At 42.0% G+C, this 18896-nt stretch overlaps 1 protein-coding gene across 3 annotated transcripts in view; it reads left to right on the top strand.

Annotated features, from left to right (window-relative positions):
* Positions 1-14472: 14472 nt before the first annotated feature.
* Met (MET proto-oncogene, receptor tyrosine kinase) overlaps positions 14473-18896 on the top strand; it is a 109335-nt gene continuing 104911 nt past the window's right edge. Inside the window, exon 1 of one of the 3 annotated variants that reach the window (XM_076913673.1) lies at positions 14473-14976. The gene's annotated coding sequence lies outside the window, so the exon portion shown is untranslated. The remainder of the gene's footprint in view (positions 14977-18896) is intronic. The other 2 variants (XM_076913672.1, XM_034519059.2) reach the window with 2 other exon arrangements.

Here is an 18896-nt window from a genome sequence, read left to right as displayed (position 1 = left end):
CAGAGGTCAGCGAGGACATGAGTGAAGCTGTGCTCTGGACATGCCAGCACCACTGTGCTCATGATCTCATAGCAGCTGCCCCTTGTTGCTTTCACACGACCTGCAACAAGATCAACAAGCCATCCAACACAGATGGAAGGGCTCACAAGCCCTCAGCCCCAGCTAAGAAACTACTGAAAGCTGATGATGTCGAGGGCTAGAGAGTTTTCTCCATGAGTGTGATGTCTGCTAGGTTGACCATAGTCCAGTGGATTGCCCCATACCCATTAGTATAAGCTAAACACAAATGAGACTAGGTGTGTTATTGTTTTAAAAGAAGAAGATACTAAATTGATAGGAAGCAAAGGGATATGGGAGGAGGAGATGGGGGATACTTGGTGATGAATATGATCAAACTATGTAATATGTGTATATGAATTTTTCAAAAAATGTGTAGACGCCATCAAAAACGAGCTTCTTCTTTGCATCAAGAGACTGAAGTACCAGCACAAGGAGAATGATTACTTCAGGACTTTGTAATTTAGTAAACAGGTATTAAACAAATAGCACACTCAAACAAAATTTGAAAAAAAAATTCAATGAAGTCATTATATTGCCTGGAACTGCTGTGAAATCAATTACAGGTGACTCCATAGCTTCCCATCATTTACTTTACATTATTACATTATGTTATTAGTTTGGCATTCTGTTGTATGGACATCTGTCAGTATGTCACTGGGTCTTCTATTCAGGTTAGCACAAGGTTAAATTCAGGTGTTGACCAGAGAGTGTTTTCATCTGAAGTGCTCTGCGTTCCCTGCAGCCCCTGCAAGCCCTCACTCAAGTACCCAGGAACTGGGTATAGATAAACATACAGCTTAAAATAGTTCAAACATTCAAAAGCAAAAATCTCACCAGAAGATAATGGATGTTTGTCTTTCGATCTAGAATTCCAATGCCACCCAAACTCTTAATCAAATATTCAGGACAAAATAAAAAATTTTTCAGGCTGGACAGTGGCTCATTCCTTTAATCTCAGCACTCATATTCAGAGACAGGTGGATCTTTGAATTTGAAGCCAGCATGGTCTACAAAGCAGTTTCAAGACAGCCAGTGCCACACAGAGAAAGTCCATCTCAAAAAAAAAAAAAAAAAAAAAAAAAGAAAACAGAAAAACATTTGTTCAGATTTAAAGGGTATCAAAAAATTGCACCATATACCCTTTTTTTTAAATTAAGTAAAGTGATTAATTAATTAAGCTTTAAGTATCATCCCACCAAAATTAGAATAAATTAAGAAAGAAGCCCTAGGAAACACATAGAAATGCCAATCGTCTCACTTCTTTTGTTAAAATTTTATTTACTTTTACGTATTTATTTGTCTATTTATTTTATGTGCACGTGTGCATATATATGTAGACCATGTGCACGCAGGTGCCCAAAAAGCCCAGAAAGGGCCATGGATTCCTCTGGAACAGAAGTTATAGGAGGTTTGGAGCTACCTGACATAGATGCTGAGAACCAAATCCTAGTTCTTTGCAGGATCAACAAGTGTTTTTAACTGAGTCGTCTCTCCAACCCCCAACCATCTCACTTTCTACCTCCGGACTCTCACATTTCTCTCATCCCCAGACCCTGGCAAAAAGTTCTTATTCATCATGACCTTTGTATTCCCTACTTCACCTAAATTCAAATTCTCTAGGCTGTTTCTACCTATCATGGTTAAGTAAATGGATGTCCCATGTCAACTGCCTTGAGCTTTAGATCCACTGTGAACCCACAATCAGCTCCCAAAAGTTCTGTGGGTGAACCTCTATTAGAATTACTTTAGGCCAGACTTTTGAGATCCGATTCCTACCACATAGCTCTGTACTGTTATAAACGACATCTCTCTACAAGGATTAAGCTGATTATAGCTGACCTTGCTATATGTTTTAGAATTTTGAAAAAGCGTAAGCATCCTTTCTAGTTCAGATTTTGTTTTGTTATTGTTGATTACTGTGAAAGGAATTACAGAATCCTGAGAGACAAACAGACAGATGCAAAGTCCCATCTGCCTGAGCAGCTAAAAGCCCTAACAGTGGCCAACTTGATCTCAGACTAGCCAGAGTTCTTCTTCTCACACTTCAGCCATGGGCCAGGAGAAAGATCAACAAATGTTTCCAAGGGGATCAGTATGTGGATACTGGGGAGACATCAGGCACAACCCTTTTGCTTAGGACCATGAAATGTGTCTTCTGCAACTGTCTACATACCTCACTATGACAGGTTTAATGGGCTCATTCAACCTCAGTTTCTCACCTCATAGGGAGCGCAAAGCTTGAACTACTTTTTGCCTACCCAACAAACCATATCTAGCATTCACGTTATCTTAACAAAGACAAATTTATCACAAGAATTCTACACACAGTGTATGTCTTTCCCTTTGTGTAATGTGTACATGTCCTTTGGAAAGGAGATACCAATCTCAGTGTGACTTCCTTAAGAATAATAGACACTGTCACAGTTTGTTAATCTCATTTGTCTCCCAAGAGAAGGGGAACATTATTAATTACCCACTGTAGGTCAGGGGGTCACCAGGCCCATAAAGGCCATTTACCCAAGACTCTCTCAGGGCACAAACTAGTGGAAGCTGGACAGAGCTATATACCCTGTGTATGCTGGCTTTGTTCTCAGAGCAAGATCTCAAATTCTTATTATGTCTACACAATATATGTAGGGGACACAACCCAATTTCCAGAATTTTTTGTGAATTTCAAATTTTTTGTACATACATAGAGATGAAGGATTTAAAGAAATCTTATGGACAATGTTATTTCTGGTTCCTTCCTAACCAAGCAAATATAGAGCTAGGTCGGCCTGTATTTGCAGTAAGGCATATACACTGGATATGCAACATGCCTAAAAGATATTGGATCTATTTCCCCTTAAACCCACACTGACAGCTTTTCTCATTTTCTTTGCCTTAGCATTCTCTGATTCATAAGGTAGAAGTTATAGAACACCACACAAATTAATATATCATTGGGTTATGCTGTCACCAAAAAAACAACTAATTGTAATACAGTGTGAGATATGCTAAATTAGGAGTATGAAATGCCAATAAAAAAATAGACTAAGCCACCTGTCAGCCTGCCCAGGGAGAGGACCAGTCAAAGAAGCCTTCTAGTATCAGGTCTGAGCTTTGAAGAATGAGTTCATAATTTCTGTGTGAATATAAGAATATAAGAAAAATCATTTCAAGAGATGTCAGCAATCAAGGCAGATGCGGCTGTAGATTGGCTTGGATAGTTTCTCTTATTGAGAAAAGAGATCCCATGGTTTCCTTCACAGATCCTCATGCTTCTTGCAAGGAAGGAAAGAAGCAGAAGCATGTACAACACTTGAGACCCAGTTCTCACAAGGTTGACGACATTTTTAATACCAGCCTTGAATTTAAGCATCACCCTCTCCCCAGGAGAGGGAAGGGGCAGATCAAGTTGGATGCATTGACTTTCCAATTATTGCAACAAATACCTAAGAACAGTCAGCTTATAAAGAGAAAGGTTTGTTTTGGTTCATCGGCTTCGATATTTTAGTCCAAGTTCCATTGGCCTCACTGTTTAGGGATAACACATTGTAGTGGGGCCTGTGTAGCACAGAAAAGTTGCTCAGCTAACCACATAATTCAGATACTGTCTTAGTTAGGGTTTCTATTGCTGTGGAAAGACACCATGGTCATAACAAGTCTTGTAAAGGAAAACGTTTAATTGGGGCTGGCTTGGATTTTAGTTCACTGTCATGGCAGGAAGCATGGTGGCATGCAGGTATGGTGCTGAAGAAGGAGAGTTCTACATCCTGATCTGCAGGCAGCAAGATGAGAGAATGACATTAGGCATGACTGACTTAAGCATCTAAAACCTGAAAGCCTGCCCTCAGAGACACACTTTCTCTCACAAGGCCACACCTCCTTGTAGTGTCACTCCTTATGGACCTATGGGGGCCATTTCCATTCAAGCAACCATGGATACTAAGAGAGAAAACAGATTCTTGGACACCATCATCTGTTTCAAGAGCGTACCCACTGACTTGTATCCTCCACTCTATCTCTGCCAATAGCATCACAACATAGGAACCAAACCTGTCCCACATGGTCTCTGTGGTGCTTAGCTAAATCAACTTCCCTACTTATTCTAGAATCTGGCAGTGTTTCCCGTTCATTCTGTCTTGATCTGTGCATGAAAAACATCATCAGGACTTTGAACTAGCACCCACACTTAATGGTTCTATGTTCCCACAAGAAAAAAGTTTCTTCTCTGTCAGTCTGCTCTTTCACTTCCCATTGCCTTTCTTTAAAGCATCAAGGATTTTTTTTTTTATGATTTTTCTCTATGACCTTGGAAGTTCTAGAACACCATATTATGTTATATTCATGTAGAATATAAAATGATGTTTTTCTGCAACTTAAGAACTTAATGTTGAATTTCCTTTACATTTCTCAAGTAGACTGACAATTTCTCTCATATGAACACATTAAGATCATCATTTTCCTGGCAGCCACTGTCAAAGACTTAGGAAACTGACTTAAAATCTAAACAGTTTCAAACTGTAGGCATTGTGAACGTAAAATGTGATAGTTTATGAAGTTATGAGGTGTGATATTATGAAGTGTGATAGTTTATGAGTTTGGTTGAACCAAACTCGGTTTGGTTATAGCCTTTAAAACTCCATCAGGAGTCATACAGAAGATAGAACGTATTGCATGAGCTGGGGGAATGGCTCAGTAAATAAAGGAGATTGCTGCAAAGTCCTGATGACATGGGTTCAATCCATGAAGTTCACGTGCTAAAAGGAAAACCAACTCTTCTTAGTCATTTTCTGACTTTCACACACATGCAACGGTACACACATGCACACATGTATCCACATAGATTCACACTAAATAATTAAAGAAGTAAATAACAAAAAAAATCTTATACAATTATAACTGAATATTATACAATTGTGGGGAAAGCATGGGAAGTTTGGATCTTACAAATGGAGGAGAAGAAGCAAAGAAGGATCAGAAAGGACTCAGACTTCTCAGGTGTTCTGAGAACCTGCCTTCCCTGCTGTGTGATGGGGTCTCAGCACTCTGGAAGGAGAGCAGCTCATCACGTTCTCTGTGAGCTCTCAACAAAGCATCTGACCTAGCACAGTGGCACTTTGCAGGTACACGGCTACCATGAGGACAGAACAAAGATGAACCGAAATGTGTTGACATCCTACTATGTGCCTCTTACCACAAATAGGTGACAATAATCTTCAGAAAACATGACATTTGCTTCTCTTTCACCTCCCAGAATCATGCATCTTCTCTTCTGATCAACTCCAATTTGAAACTACATGAAAATGAAGGTCCTGACAGCCATGGGTCTGAATATAACTGAGTAGATTGTCGCTATACTGGGTGATGTACTGCTGAGACTTCCAACAGTCCGCTATGCCAGTTTAGGTAAGTGCTCTTCCTCAAACCGAGAAAGTCCCAAATGAATGCATGCTTGCATAGCACTTAAAGACAAAAATGATAAAACAATGAACATTTCTCTCTCAAATTTTAGATTTGAGAGAGAAATTATAATTGATGCATAAAAATAATACCTACCTATATTTTATAACACAATGTTTTGCTATGGGGAAAAGGGGGGGCCTTTCTGCTCAGTTTCTGTCACCTTTATATGGTACTGTGCATTCCACATTGTAAGCCTCTACCCACTTCTTTCCCCATGCCAGTGTCCTAGCAATTACTGTCTTTGAGTAAGCTTTACTGTCTTAGAGTTGCTTCTTTGCATCAAAATAGTCCTTGTCTCTAGGTACCTGCCTCAATCTCATCATGTTCCAAATGGTCCATCCAAATGGACTGTTCCACTGAAAAGGTAGCATTCCAACAACAAACACCTTGGATATCACTGGAGAACTGGTTGCTGCACCTTCTCTGTCACTCAAAATCCAAAAGTATTCAAGTCCCTTTCTTTGTTACAAAGCAGAATCGTGCTTGCATATAACCTGGTTAAATTTTCTATACTTTAATTCATCTCAGGTTGCTTGTAATATCTAATATAATGTAAATGCCATGTAAATGGTTGGTACACAGACTATATAAGTAAAAGAGTAAAAGTCTAAGTGCCTACCCCATCCTTTAAGATTTAATTCCCTCACTTACTGGCAAAAATATTGCTCATTCACTATAAAAGAGACCTGAGTAGTCCTCCTTACAGTATCTTCTAAAGCACATGGCCACAAAATTCTCCTAAAAGTAAGGTGTGCCTGCCAAGTGTGTCATGTATATTGATTTCCAAGTCTGTCTTCATGCCAGACTGTTAGGTTCTCAATGTTAAGTACCACAACCGATTCATCTTTGTAGCCCCATGCACTAACAAATTTCCCTGGCGATGGACAGGGCTCAATAATCATTTGGATAAAAACCTATTTGATGTATTTCAGAATTTGATATGTTTAAATATTTTATTCCACATTTTCAGCTGCTTCAATAGAAGCTATGATTCTCATAAAATACAGCTTTATGTTATAAACATCGATTGATTGGGGGGTAATCTAATAAAAGCAAATGAACAAATATTGAAAGTCAATATAAATCACATTATTTCATTGATCAGATTAATAATACAATTTCTAGGTATCTATTTCTCTGGCGCTATTTAAACTTTTGGTATGTCATCAAAACATAGAACTCTCAAGACAGAGATGCCTGCTGCCATGCCAGATGACCCGAGTTCAGACTCCAGGACATGCATAGTGGATAGGAGAGAACTTCTGCGTTGTATTCTGGTTCTTACACAGACTATTTCACACACTCACAAGTAAGTGTTTACAGAAAGTTTTTAGACTGTGTGACAACAATAAACTGAGTTTTTCTTAACTTTAGATTGACAAATCCATTTGTTGCCAGTAGCAGCGATGAGCTGACAGTTTTTGATAACAGCTCTCGCGTGGGGAGCTCAGACCAAGCAGATGGACCCGACACTTGGGGAACGCTTTTTTAACAAGATGTCTTTGCTAATTCAGGTTGTACACTCCTTGAAAGTTCCTCCAGCATAAGTTTAAAAGTTTGCAGATGATTCTGATCTGAGCTGACAGTTTTGTCTAGAGGTTAGTTTCTAACTGCCTCTCGTGTGCAGTTTGGCTGGGTTTTGCTAGAGTTTGCTGGAAAGGCCAGGATGTTTACAATAGGCCAGTGAACGAAACATACTGTGTCACTGCCAACTCTCTGCTCCTGGCCCTTGCTTGTGTGCTTATTTCTTTAATTCTTCATTGGCAACCCAAGGTTAATCCAGAGGTACTGCCATTTCTCTTGTGTGCTTGAGTGTATAGTAGTAGTAATTATGTTTAGACTCTAAGGTTGTTAAACAAAAGGCCAACCTTTTGCCAACGTAAAAACATTGGAAAGTCTTTTTAATACAACCGTGTTTATTATATTTCAAGACATATCAATCATGTGTATTAGTTTCAGTAACCCTATCCAAAACCCTTCAAACATTCTATCAGTTTTCAATTCCATAAGACTTACATAATTCTCCTTAAACTGTTCAATTTCATAGCCATTTTTGACTTGCCTAATTTACTTCTGGACTCATCAAATACACTATCCCAAAGCTGATTATTTAATTATTTATATTGGAAGGAGAAAGGAGTTTTATCATATTTGGACTGGGCAGTAGTTAATAAGAACCACATACTGAAGTACTTTCTCATAGAAGCCTCGTTCTGCTCAATAGAACTCATACAGGAACTGCTCTATTTACTCCACATGGAGCGGTTCCTATACAAGTTTGGTGGAACCTGGTATTTTTTAAAATCATTCTCATCAGGCTTTAAGATCATGCTTATAGCTAAAGAAACTGATCCTGGGAGATTTAACTGCCCAAATATTCATTGTGTTAGCAAATAAGATCTAGAACTGCAGTAATTATGCAAAGACACACAGTACCACAGGTTTTAAAAGACTAGCCATAAATAAATCCTGATTCAAAAATGAAATTGTGTATGTATATGTGTGTGTATGCGTGTGTGTATGCGTGTGTGTATGTATGTGTGCGTGTGCATGTGTGTGTGTAAGAGTGTTGTGAGTGTGTATGCGTGTGTATGTGTGTGTGCGTGTGTGCGTGTGTGTATGTGTGCGTGTGTGTATGCGTGTGTGTATGTGTGTGTATGTGTGTGTATGCGTGTGTGTATGCGTGTGTGTATGTGTGTGTCTGTGGTGTGTGTGTGTGTGTGTGTGTGTGTGTATTGTGTGTAGAGGGCAGAGGTTGATTCCAAATTTTTTCCTCAATTGTTTTGTGAGGCAGAGAGTCCCACTGGATTTCAAGCTCACTTATTTAGTTAGGTTGAGTGGCCAGAAAGCCAGGGATGTACATTTCTCCACCTTCCCGGCAGGGTTGTCAGTGTATGCTGCCACAACCCAGCTTTCTATTCATGTGGTCTAGCCTCAGGTTCTCTAAGTTACGCAGAAAGCACTTTACTATCCCTCCAGCCTCCGTATTTGTTTTTTACTGACTTTACTTCCTAAGAGACTAAACCCTTTATAAATATACTAAAATCTTCAAAGACCATTTCTTTTTGAGAACTATATTTGCATACAATGTATCTTAATGTCCACTCCTACTCCTCATCTCCAACCCCTCCCAATCCCCTCCACATCATGTCTCAATTTAATGTTCTTATCATCAAGTAGCACTGCCTGGGTGTATGGGCGTAAGGCCACTAACTAGAACGCTGGCATCCGGAAGCTACATTCCTGAAGACAGCTGACTCCCTACCCCCGCATCTCACTCCAGCGGCCATGGACTTCCTTCGCACGTTAGCCAGGAATGGATTTCATGAGTCCTCCATTATCGGCGCTGGAATGTTGTCTAGCTTGGTCTTGTGCAGGTCGTGTTCGAGCCACCTCCTCTGCCGCTATGTGTTCATAAGCACGAGGGCTGTGACACGTCCAGATTACAGTTTTGTAGCAGTTCCCTAACTTCTGGCTCTTAACAATCTTTCTGCATGGGTCGTCCATGATCTCCCCTGAGTCTTGGGGCTGGGGGCGGGGGGGAATCTGAGATACGGAATCTGTGGCTGAATACTCCTCAGGCTTTTATTCTCTGTACTTTGACCGCTTGTGAGTTCCTGCTTTCACCACCATCTACTGTAAAAAGAGAGCTCCTTTGATGGGGTCTGAGAGCTGTGCCACTCTACGGGTACAAAAATTAATTCACATTTAGAAGGCAGTAGTAGTAGTAGGTTCTCCCCTGGAGACTACGAGCTCCCAGCTGTACGGTCTTGGTCAAATTTGTAGTACCAGGCACGAGTTTAGATCAACAGACGGGAGTCATGGGCTAAATAGGAAATGGTCATTCTCTAGTGTTGCTTTAGAAAACAAAAACAAACAAACAAAAAAAACCAAACACTTTCACCAATTTGCCACAAGGTAAAAGAAAAGAGAAAAGAAAGAAAGAAAGAAAAATGAGTGGCTAAGGCTTCAAGGTGGGAGGTGTTGGCGGGAGAAAAGATTCTGGGAACCTCTTTCCAGGGCTTTTTCCATAAACGGCTTACCATCCATTTCTATCCTTCTAGAGGACAGACCCTCTAAAGGCTCCCTTAGGATTTTCTACTCTACCACTGGTGCTTTCTTTCCTCTCCCACAGTCCTTGTGTTCCTGTAGTGGTTTAGCTGTAGTTTGTTCCTCAGAGATCCGTCAACTAGAAACGCGGTTTCGCTGTGGTCTTGCCGCATTGCGGAACCTCTGAGGCACCCAGTTCCTGGGACACTCGTTCCAAAAGGGATTGATGCTGGTGTTGCAGAGTGATTTTGTTCTCTTGAGACTGAGTTGTTATGAACCAGGCCATACCATACATGCGTTGCCCCTTTTGCACGATGTCTGATTTCTGTGAATTTCTCTTCCGTGTTGTGATAAACAGTCTATGGAATTTTTCAAACAGTTGAGACTACCCAGTCTTGAAGGTTTAGTTTCCTACATTTTGATTAAAAAAGAAAAAAGAAAAAAGAAAGTTGCCACCTTTATAAAGTATAGGCATCTGCACAGCAACAGAAAATGTACAAATACAGACCGCAAAGGAGAATTCTGAAGTTGTTGAAACAAAGGCATAGAAAAATATTTTTTTCTCTTCTTTTTTCACATCAAATAGTCTCTGTCCCTGTCCTGACTGCCCAGGACCTTTGCTCCAACCTGTGGAGTGCTTTTCAGAAGGACAACCTAGAGGAACCAGCACCTTTGCTCCTTCAGCCTGGTAGGATCAGGCAAGCAGAAGAGGAGTGGTCTTGTCCTGAGTTGCAGCTGACTTTGTGGCCAGAGAAGAAAGGAAATTAACCAGCGACAGCAGGTCTCGGCCGCTCTGAGTTAAATGACTGCATTATTCATCCTCACAGTTTCTATTCATTATAGTGGAAAGGCACAGTCATGAGAATAGCAGCCTTAGGCCAATTGTGTAACCTTGGATAAGTTGCAGGATCTCTCTGAGGTTTGATTTCCCAAGTGTAAGACGAGGAAGATGATGCATGGTCTGGAGTTTATCATGAGGACATAAGAAAAAATCCGAGTATGTGACAGATACGCTGGGCACTATTAGGACATTAAGCCCCTGCTTGAGAAAGGCAGAAACTTTATGTTAACCTGAATAAATCAAACCACTAACAAAATGACAGCACACACCATGTTGGAAACTCTCACTTTGAATTGTTCTACCTATAGCTCACTCAGTCTTCTGGTTATAACCACGATAATTGTAGCGTGTAGCCAAACAGTCTTCTTGTCCTCAGCATTGAACAGGCTTGGTCCTATCGTCGGTGACTTAATAGAGAAAATTTTTAGAGATGTAGACAGACATCAGTAAATGTCAGTAAAAGCCACTCCAAAGCATTACATACCGAGAGGACCCACTTCTCACCGTCATCCACAATCGTAGGCATAACCACTCCTGGCATTGTCTTTCCTTTAAAGTCAGGTTTCCTATAAAGTGTTATCTAGTGAACTAATTTAATAGGAAATTGCCTCCCTGGGTATTAAGAGCACAGAGGCATTCTGTAGTAAACTAAGTTTGGAATTTGGCGTGTGTGTGGTGGGGGAGTGAAGCTAAGAAAGATTTTCTTTGTTCTATTCTCTTTTCTCAATTGTGAATTTCAGAACTTTTACTATTCTAATGTACACAGTGTATGTCCCAAAAGGTAATAGAAACCCTACATTCCCAGATTTTATTTAGTCTCAGAAACAGCAAAAGGAGCCACCATTTAAATCTTCTATTGTTTTGGGTGTGAATATTTTCGTAGACACATCAACAGAAGTGATTGGGGCATAAGGAGCTGTAGAACCTGAGGAGCAGGGACCAACAAATAAACACAAAGGGGCCAAGGTCATATGTTCCACTCCCGACACAGAAGCATGGTGTCGAGAGTCAAAATCTGCACTCTTTACAGGAGATGATTATAGGTTGCTGACAAGCTGAGACGCCCGTGCTTTTTCTACCGTGATTTGTGTTGAGAAAAAAAAAAAAAAAAAAAAAAAAAAAGCAAACCAACAAAAACTTTCTATAAACCTGTTTGTGTCTGTGAGCCGTGTTCATCACTTGCAGGCAATAAAACCTTGTCCTAAGGAAATTACCTCCACTTGTATTTCAAAAGGCATACCATGTAACGAGAGCTTGAGACCCAAGTTTTAATGTACCAAAGCTGGGTAGAAAGGATGCAGCATAGTTAAAGCAAGAGATGCCAGTTCCCATCTCCCTCGACCAAAGCTACCATTAGGCCCAACTCAAGTTTAAGATACAAGTTTGTAACAGATTCACTCTGTGTGTTATCTACAAGCATGTAGATAAGAATACTTCTGGGGTTTTGTCCACTGACGTTTTTCCAGATGCTGGGTTGCACGTGTTACCAGAGTTAGCTAGCAAGAAGCAGAGAAAGGACACACTCAATTCCTGACCCCAGATGACTATGCTTAGGAAACTCCTTGCTCCCATTTCAAGGGCATATCCATTCTGAGTTCTTTGAAGACTGTAAGTGACAAAGCCCTGGCTATTAGTGTCTGATTAAACTTTTTTTTTTTTTTTTTTTTTTTTTTTACAAACATGAAACCTGTGAGCCAGGATGTGTACATTAGTGTCAGCATTAACTTCTTCCGTGGTGACAGAATGGCTGGCTCTCCTTTAGACATCACTTCTGAACCCAAGGAAGCCAGGGAAAGAGGTGGCACCAGCTGCATCTTTTCCTTTAAGCAAGAAACTAAACCCCCCACCATCAGATTTCACCTTGTACTTCATTGCCAGCCCAACAGACATCACGAGGCCATAACTGGTTGCAAAGAATTCTGGGAGAAACATTTTCAAGGGGAGGGAAATCAGCTTGGAAACAGGTGTTGGCTTAGCCAGCCAACTGTATTGGCCACAGTGGTTTGGCCAGCCAGGAAAATACCAGTAGAACTTTATCATCCAGTGTGTCACCCCTGCCACAGACGCTAAGAAAGTCAAAGACCAATTAAAGTTTGCTGCAAAAGCATGGAGTTGGGGGCAGTCCTGCTGTCTTTAGAAACTGTCTGCTTCCATCATTCCAAAGATGCAAAATACTTTCTCTAATAAACCAGTCCTGGTAGCATGTAAAAGTTATACAGTGTTCACAGTCATTCTTTAATTATGTTATTTTTAGCTAGCTGTATAAACTGCTATTATCTTCTGGTTTGTGGTTAACATTTCAAAATAATAATTGTAAAGTCATTTTTTAAAACTGAACTGAAATTTGTCCTTGAGTAGAAACCACGGGAAAAAAAATCTATTCTAAAAACCTAAAAACCTATAATAGAACGCTTGCATGTATAACCATCCGCTTTTCAGTTTGTTTGTACTGCCTTTTCTGAGTCTTTATACAACTTTAATTGTTTTTGTTGTTGTTGTTCTGTTTTTCTATTTTTAATCATAGCACTCAAACTTGGAAAACCTGTTAAGGCAACTACATGGGATGTAAAAAAAAAAATCCAGTTAACATATTGCTATGGAAACCAGGAACTAGAAACGGCACCCTAATCATTCATTTAGACAACTATGGCGTGTGTGTGTGTGTGTGTGTGTGTGTGTGTGTGTGTGTGTGTAAAATCCATCTATTCACCTTCTATTGAAAGATGTTAAAAACTTTCAAGCTAATCAAGATGGCTTTTTACAGGCCCAGGACCCTGTAACCAGTAACATCAGAGTTTTAGAATGAGTCTCAGCCTTCATTAATAACATGATATTTGGAAGGACCGGCTTGAATCAAGCTTGCTCGGCTGGAGCCCCTGGACATGGCATAGACCCTTGAAGGAGATTTGAGAACTGGGTTCTAACTCTGGCTCTCTTAATACCAGCTGTGTGACCCTCCTAGGAATTCATAGGGCCTGTTTTATTCATCTGCAAAATGATTCCGTGCAGGACTCCAAAACTGTAATAGGAACTTTCCTTTTCCATCAAACTGAGGAGCGGTGAGGTAAACAGCTCTTGGGACTGAAATAACTCTGTCTAGTGTCTGGTAATGTACTGAGCACACAGTGTAGTTATAGGAAATGTATGAGACAGGGACCTGTTACCTTCCTAGTCTTTATTCTGTGTCTAAGAGGTGCCGCGCGCACCTGTATAGTGGCTGTCAGTTGAATGCCTCTCGGTAACTAGCAAATACATACCTCTATTTTCACTATTGAGTCAGCTCTTATGACAATTGGAAAGAATTAACATTCTAAAAGGCAATGGATTGCTTAGATCCGTTCACCTTATTGTATCCTTGTAGGTAAATGCAAAATTTTAGAAGCGATTTTAACAAATGAATCTTCCTAAGTGAACTATCGCCCCAAACCTTTTTCAATTTTTTTTTAAATATTTGAGATTTGAACTTATGTACTGGTTTTGTTAGTTGCTATTTGTCTATTTAATCGCCTTGTGTCCATTTGACTATTTAATTACTCTGTGTTGGGCTATGAGAAAAAAAGTGAAAATTAACCAGAAGCCTCTCCTGGGTTAAACTCCTGGGGTTCTTTCAGAAATCCGAGTTATTATAGTAGGGGATAATGATTGCAAAATGAAATCATTGGGACAATCCGTCCATATGCACTCTCAACATTGTCTGTGACAATGAGCGCCTTGTTTCGGTGGCGCCTAGATCTCTGTCCACGCGGGTGAGTGCGTGGCTGCCACCGCGGCGGACATGGGAGAGGCTGCAGCTGCAACGCCGGGGTGCACCAGGGGTGCGTGCGCTTTGCGCGGGTGACTTTAGAGCACCAGGAGGGGGAGACTCGGGGCCGCTGATCTCCCTCTGCACTGGCTTTAGACTCCAGAGCTGGAGAAGGAAGAGAAAGCGCGGAGCCCGGGCGAGGGAAACTTCTCCACCTAGAAAGTTTCACCTTGTCGAGGGCGGGGGGTGGGGGGGTGGGGCGGGGCTTGAGGAAGAGCGACCCCCAGGGCTAAGCGTACTGGCTGCGGGAAGGGCGGGGACACCACCACCCCCAACCCTCCCAGGGTGGTGCCAGTCCCCATCTCGGCCCCTCCAGGGACCGTTGGGACAGACCTAGAGCGACAGGGACGAAGAGACACGTGCTGGGGCGGGTGCCTGGGTCTCTTCGCCTCCAGCCCGGACGCGCCTGGGCGCCGCCGTTGCCCGGCTGAGTCACGGGCCGGGCAGGGCGCGTGTGGGAAGGGGCGGAGCAGTCCGAGGGCGCTCGGCGGGGTTCGGCCCGGGCCGCAGGTGACCCGGACGGCCTCGCCACCCGCAGCGTCCGAGCCCGGGTGACTCGGTGTGGAGCCAGATGCTGGGCGACCGCTGACTCTCCGGAGAAGGGCGGAGCGCGCCGGGTGGTCCCCGGCCCGCTGACTCCGCCGCTGCGCGCTCCGGGCACCCCAAGGTACAAACTCCAGCCACGTCGATCCCGCACCCACCCTCTCCCAGAACCTCTGCTTTCTTTGTTCCACTAAGGGAACTGGCTCCCGCTCCGAAGGACAAGACCACCGAGGTGGGTGCGAGTCCGGGGGGTTTAGGAAACTGAAGGTATGGGGTCGGGGGAAGTGCAAACTAGCGTTGAGCTTGTCGCTTTAGGAAGAGTGTTGTTGACGGCCACCTGTGTGACTCAGGGGCGCCGAGAGCATTAGGTGCTCCAGGGCTCCTGTAGCTCTACAAGTTTCACCTCTGGGATCTGACTCAGACCTTACAAAAGGAATCGGTCACCCTGTCCAGGGTGATGCAGCCAGCAAGGTTTGAGCCCAGCTATTTCCTTGTTCCCAGCCCTGCTTTATCTGCCTTGCGGGAGCGCGCGCGGAGGGGGTGGGGGTGTCTTTCCCAAGGGCAGGTGTTTCTGGGATGGTCTGAATTTTTTATTCCTGGCAAACACACCGAGTGTGTGATCCATCATTTTCTATCCTACTTTATCTTTTTGCTGGGACTCACTGGAGGTGAAATACATTATAACCAGAGGTCAGGCAGTCTGGCTAGTAGCAGTATAATTATTAAAACACCAAAGAAAGTGCAATGCAGAATTTACTCCAAATTGTGGTTTTCCATTTCCTACCTTTTATGTTCAGAAGAGCCATTTGCTAATTTGGAAGTTGGCAAGGGTTCTAGGGGCTCACGCATGAATGCTTGTCCAGTGGCTTTCCCCTTATCACAGGCTTGTGTTCAAAGCAGCTCTGGGGCAGAATGAAATATTGTCAACTTTCTTAAGCAAAATAATCAGGAGGCTCTAATTGCCAAGTTAAAACGGTCCGTGACTATGAGGAGATTGTAAAAGCTGTAACTGGAGAGAATATAGACGGAATTTTAAGAAGACTGTTTGCATTTTGTAGCATTGGGTGGAGGTTTATTCTGTCGCTTCCAACAGCCAGCCACATACACATTGCCATGCAAATGGATTCAGAAGAACATTATTTTCCTTTACAGCTCAACTATTATAGCTGACTAATGAATTTCTTCTGCATGAAGATGATCTGAAAATGATGTACATAATGTTTCCCTTTGCTACTGGGACATAAATTGTGCTTTTATGGGAGCAGTGTTAGTGTTGCCTGGATTATTTACAGGTATATAGCTTTCCTCTCCAGCTGGAAGCTTCCTCGGCTTTGTTCTCAAGTGTAAATTTCCACTGTGGAACAGAAGTGGGGTGCTGTGGTCTGTGCCATCACAGGCTGTGATATAGTCAATGCTTACCTCATCTGAACAGATAAATAACGCACATGAGATGTACATCTTCAATAAGAAAATTTATGGTGCCAAAAATGTGTTCCTACAGAGCGCAATAGGCGCTTTAAATTTTGTGGTCAGTTTTCAAACTCAGCAGGGCCTCAGTCAATAGTTATTAACTTAGCCACATTCCACTGTAAACAAGATGGATTTATGGCATGTCGAGGATGATCAGGCAAGGACTGCCTTTCCCGAGACTGCTTTGTTCTTGATCATTGGCAACAGGGAATTTACGCCAGGGATGCACTACAGGCTTTGAGAATCCGAGGGCAAGCTTTATCTGTAAAATTAAAAAGTACAAATATCGACAGGCAGTTAATATGTGAGTCTAACATTTGCACTTCTTTTAGGTCTATAATGAGAGGAAAAATAATGATTTTCTCAAGAAGGTGATACCTACAGTTTATGATTTCTAAGACCATGGAAACAGTGTCCTGTGTTTGTCTTGAACTTTAAAGAACAAAAATGAAGACTGCACTTAGAATTATATTTAAGACGTCAGTTTACAAAGCTGTTGATGGAAACACATAGCTCAAAATAGGATGAGTCTGATTCTTCTCCTCTAAGTTTGTGTAATAAGGTAAAGGTTTTCTCAGATGTGGTTTTCTCAGAACAAAGAGGATAACTCAGAAGGGGCTGACGCTCTGTGTGGCTGCCCAAGTGACACTAGCCACTGTGCCTATTGCATATTATTGAGAGTTGCATGTTATTTTGCACTGAGAAAAAAAAAAAAAGATTATGAAGCTCTGTCCTGAGGGCTCGGTGTCTGACAGAGTAGTGATCTGCTGTCATACCCTGGTCACACACTACTAAACACATCCAGATGCCTTCTCTGTATTCCTCATCTCTGTAACTCCCATTTCACACAGCTTCCTGGTTTCTTCTTCACAGACATGAGGTTTAGGGTTGGTCACTAGACCCATCTATACTTGTTTTCCTGTCCCAAGGAGGTGGGTGGGGTGTGTAAAGGTGTTTTGCCTGTATGTATATGTTGCCTGTGCCCGTGGAGGCCAGAAGACAGCATCAGATCTCCTGGAACTGGAGTTAAGATAGTTGAGCAAACTACCATGCGGGTGCCGTGAACCAAGCTTTCTCCTCTGTTAGAGCAATCACTGCTCTTAAATGCTGAGCCATTTCACTAGACCCTGTGGCCTGTTGTGTTTGTGCCTGGAGCACCTAAAGTCCTTATCATTGTCCCTTAGCAACAAGCTGAATGCAGAAACCCAAGTGCGAGGAGGGAAGTAGTTTTCTTTTCCCCGACCGGTATATGTTGCAACTCCTGTCAGATACTGAGCCCTCAGGACAGAGTTTCATGTTCCTTCTCTTAGTGCAAACTAACATGCAACTCTCGATGGTATGCAGTAGGTACAGTGGTTAATGTCAGTTTGGAACCATTTTTGATTATGAGTTCTTAACACATTCTGATTCATGACTAAACTCACATGTTTCTCACCCAAAATAGCAAAGTAGTTTTACTGTGAGCATTAGCTGTGCCGGTTCTAGGAGGGTATCTGAAACTGGGGAAGGGAAATGTGATGGATCTGCCCTTGAAATTTACAGTCTGATTGGACAGACAGATATTCCATATACAAAATAGAGCTAGAATCCATAATTATTAAGGGAACATAAAGACCTTAACATAGCTTAAGGCTGCTTCTTATTTCATTCTTCATACCCTCCAAGCTGAGCCTGGCTCATCATAAGGTCTTCACAGTTCCACGTTATAGACTAGGGAGACTCACTGTGTGCTCTTTTGCCCGTTCCCAACCATCAGAAGAGGTTAGCTAAATTTCTGCAAAATTTTCCACTGAGGCACTTATTAATGACCAAGATGAGTGTAATATTTCTAAGCCCCTGGCAACATGCGTGTGTGCACATGTGTACACACACACAGAGACCCTCTCCCTCCTTTTCCCCTTCTCTCCCTCCCTCTCTCTATCTTCTTCCCCCTCTCTGTTTTCTTTCACATTCTGCCTTTGTAGAAAGACTTTTTTTTAAAGCCCGCAATTTATTCATATGTGTGGGGTCTTCTGCCCCATTATCAGATTAAGAGCTGTGAGTGACTTTGTAATCTGCCTTCCCATCAGAAAGCCCACTCTCAGATATTTCTTCAGCTGCGTTAAATTGTTTAACGTTTATATTCCCCTTGGGTTTTGTTTTAATAAAAACATCCAGTAAAATCTGACTACTTTGCTTTTCAAGGGACGAAATGAAGAAAGTGTTTTTATAAGCTATAAAACATAATTGAGAGAAAAAAAATCACACGTGTGGCATTTGCACCAGAAGGCGTTTGAGCACTGTAAAGTAAAGAGCAATCAACTTTAGAAATCACAGGCCCAGGCATATGTGTTTCTTTCTGCAGTTGTGTGCAAGTGTATTTATACAGATTAGTGTCCATTTTAACTTGCATCAAAATACAGAGATACAGGGCCATATAGCAATTCTGTAAAGACCTATGGGCCAGATAAACTATATCGTGAACATGAGAACCTGATCGTGCTTGAGACAGTGAGGTAAGGAGGTTGTGAGGTGTTGTCAGGGAACCATGGGTGCTAAGAACGCCCATGTGCCCATGGTTTTTTTTTTTTTTTTTTTTTTTTTGGTTCATGGTGTTTCCCAACATCCATCAGGTCCAACATCAGAAATATTGATCCATTAGGTTAAGAAGGTTCTTTCTTACTTTCTGCCCTGAGCCTGGTC

The sequence above is a fragment of the Arvicanthis niloticus genome, chromosome 15 (assembly GCF_011762505.2).
Source record: "Arvicanthis niloticus isolate mArvNil1 chromosome 15, mArvNil1.pat.X, whole genome shotgun sequence".
Lineage (NCBI taxonomy): Eukaryota > Metazoa > Chordata > Mammalia > Rodentia > Muridae > Arvicanthis > Arvicanthis niloticus.
Note: the sequence above shows the minus strand (reverse complement) of the source record. Positions and strands in the feature narration are given on the sequence as shown.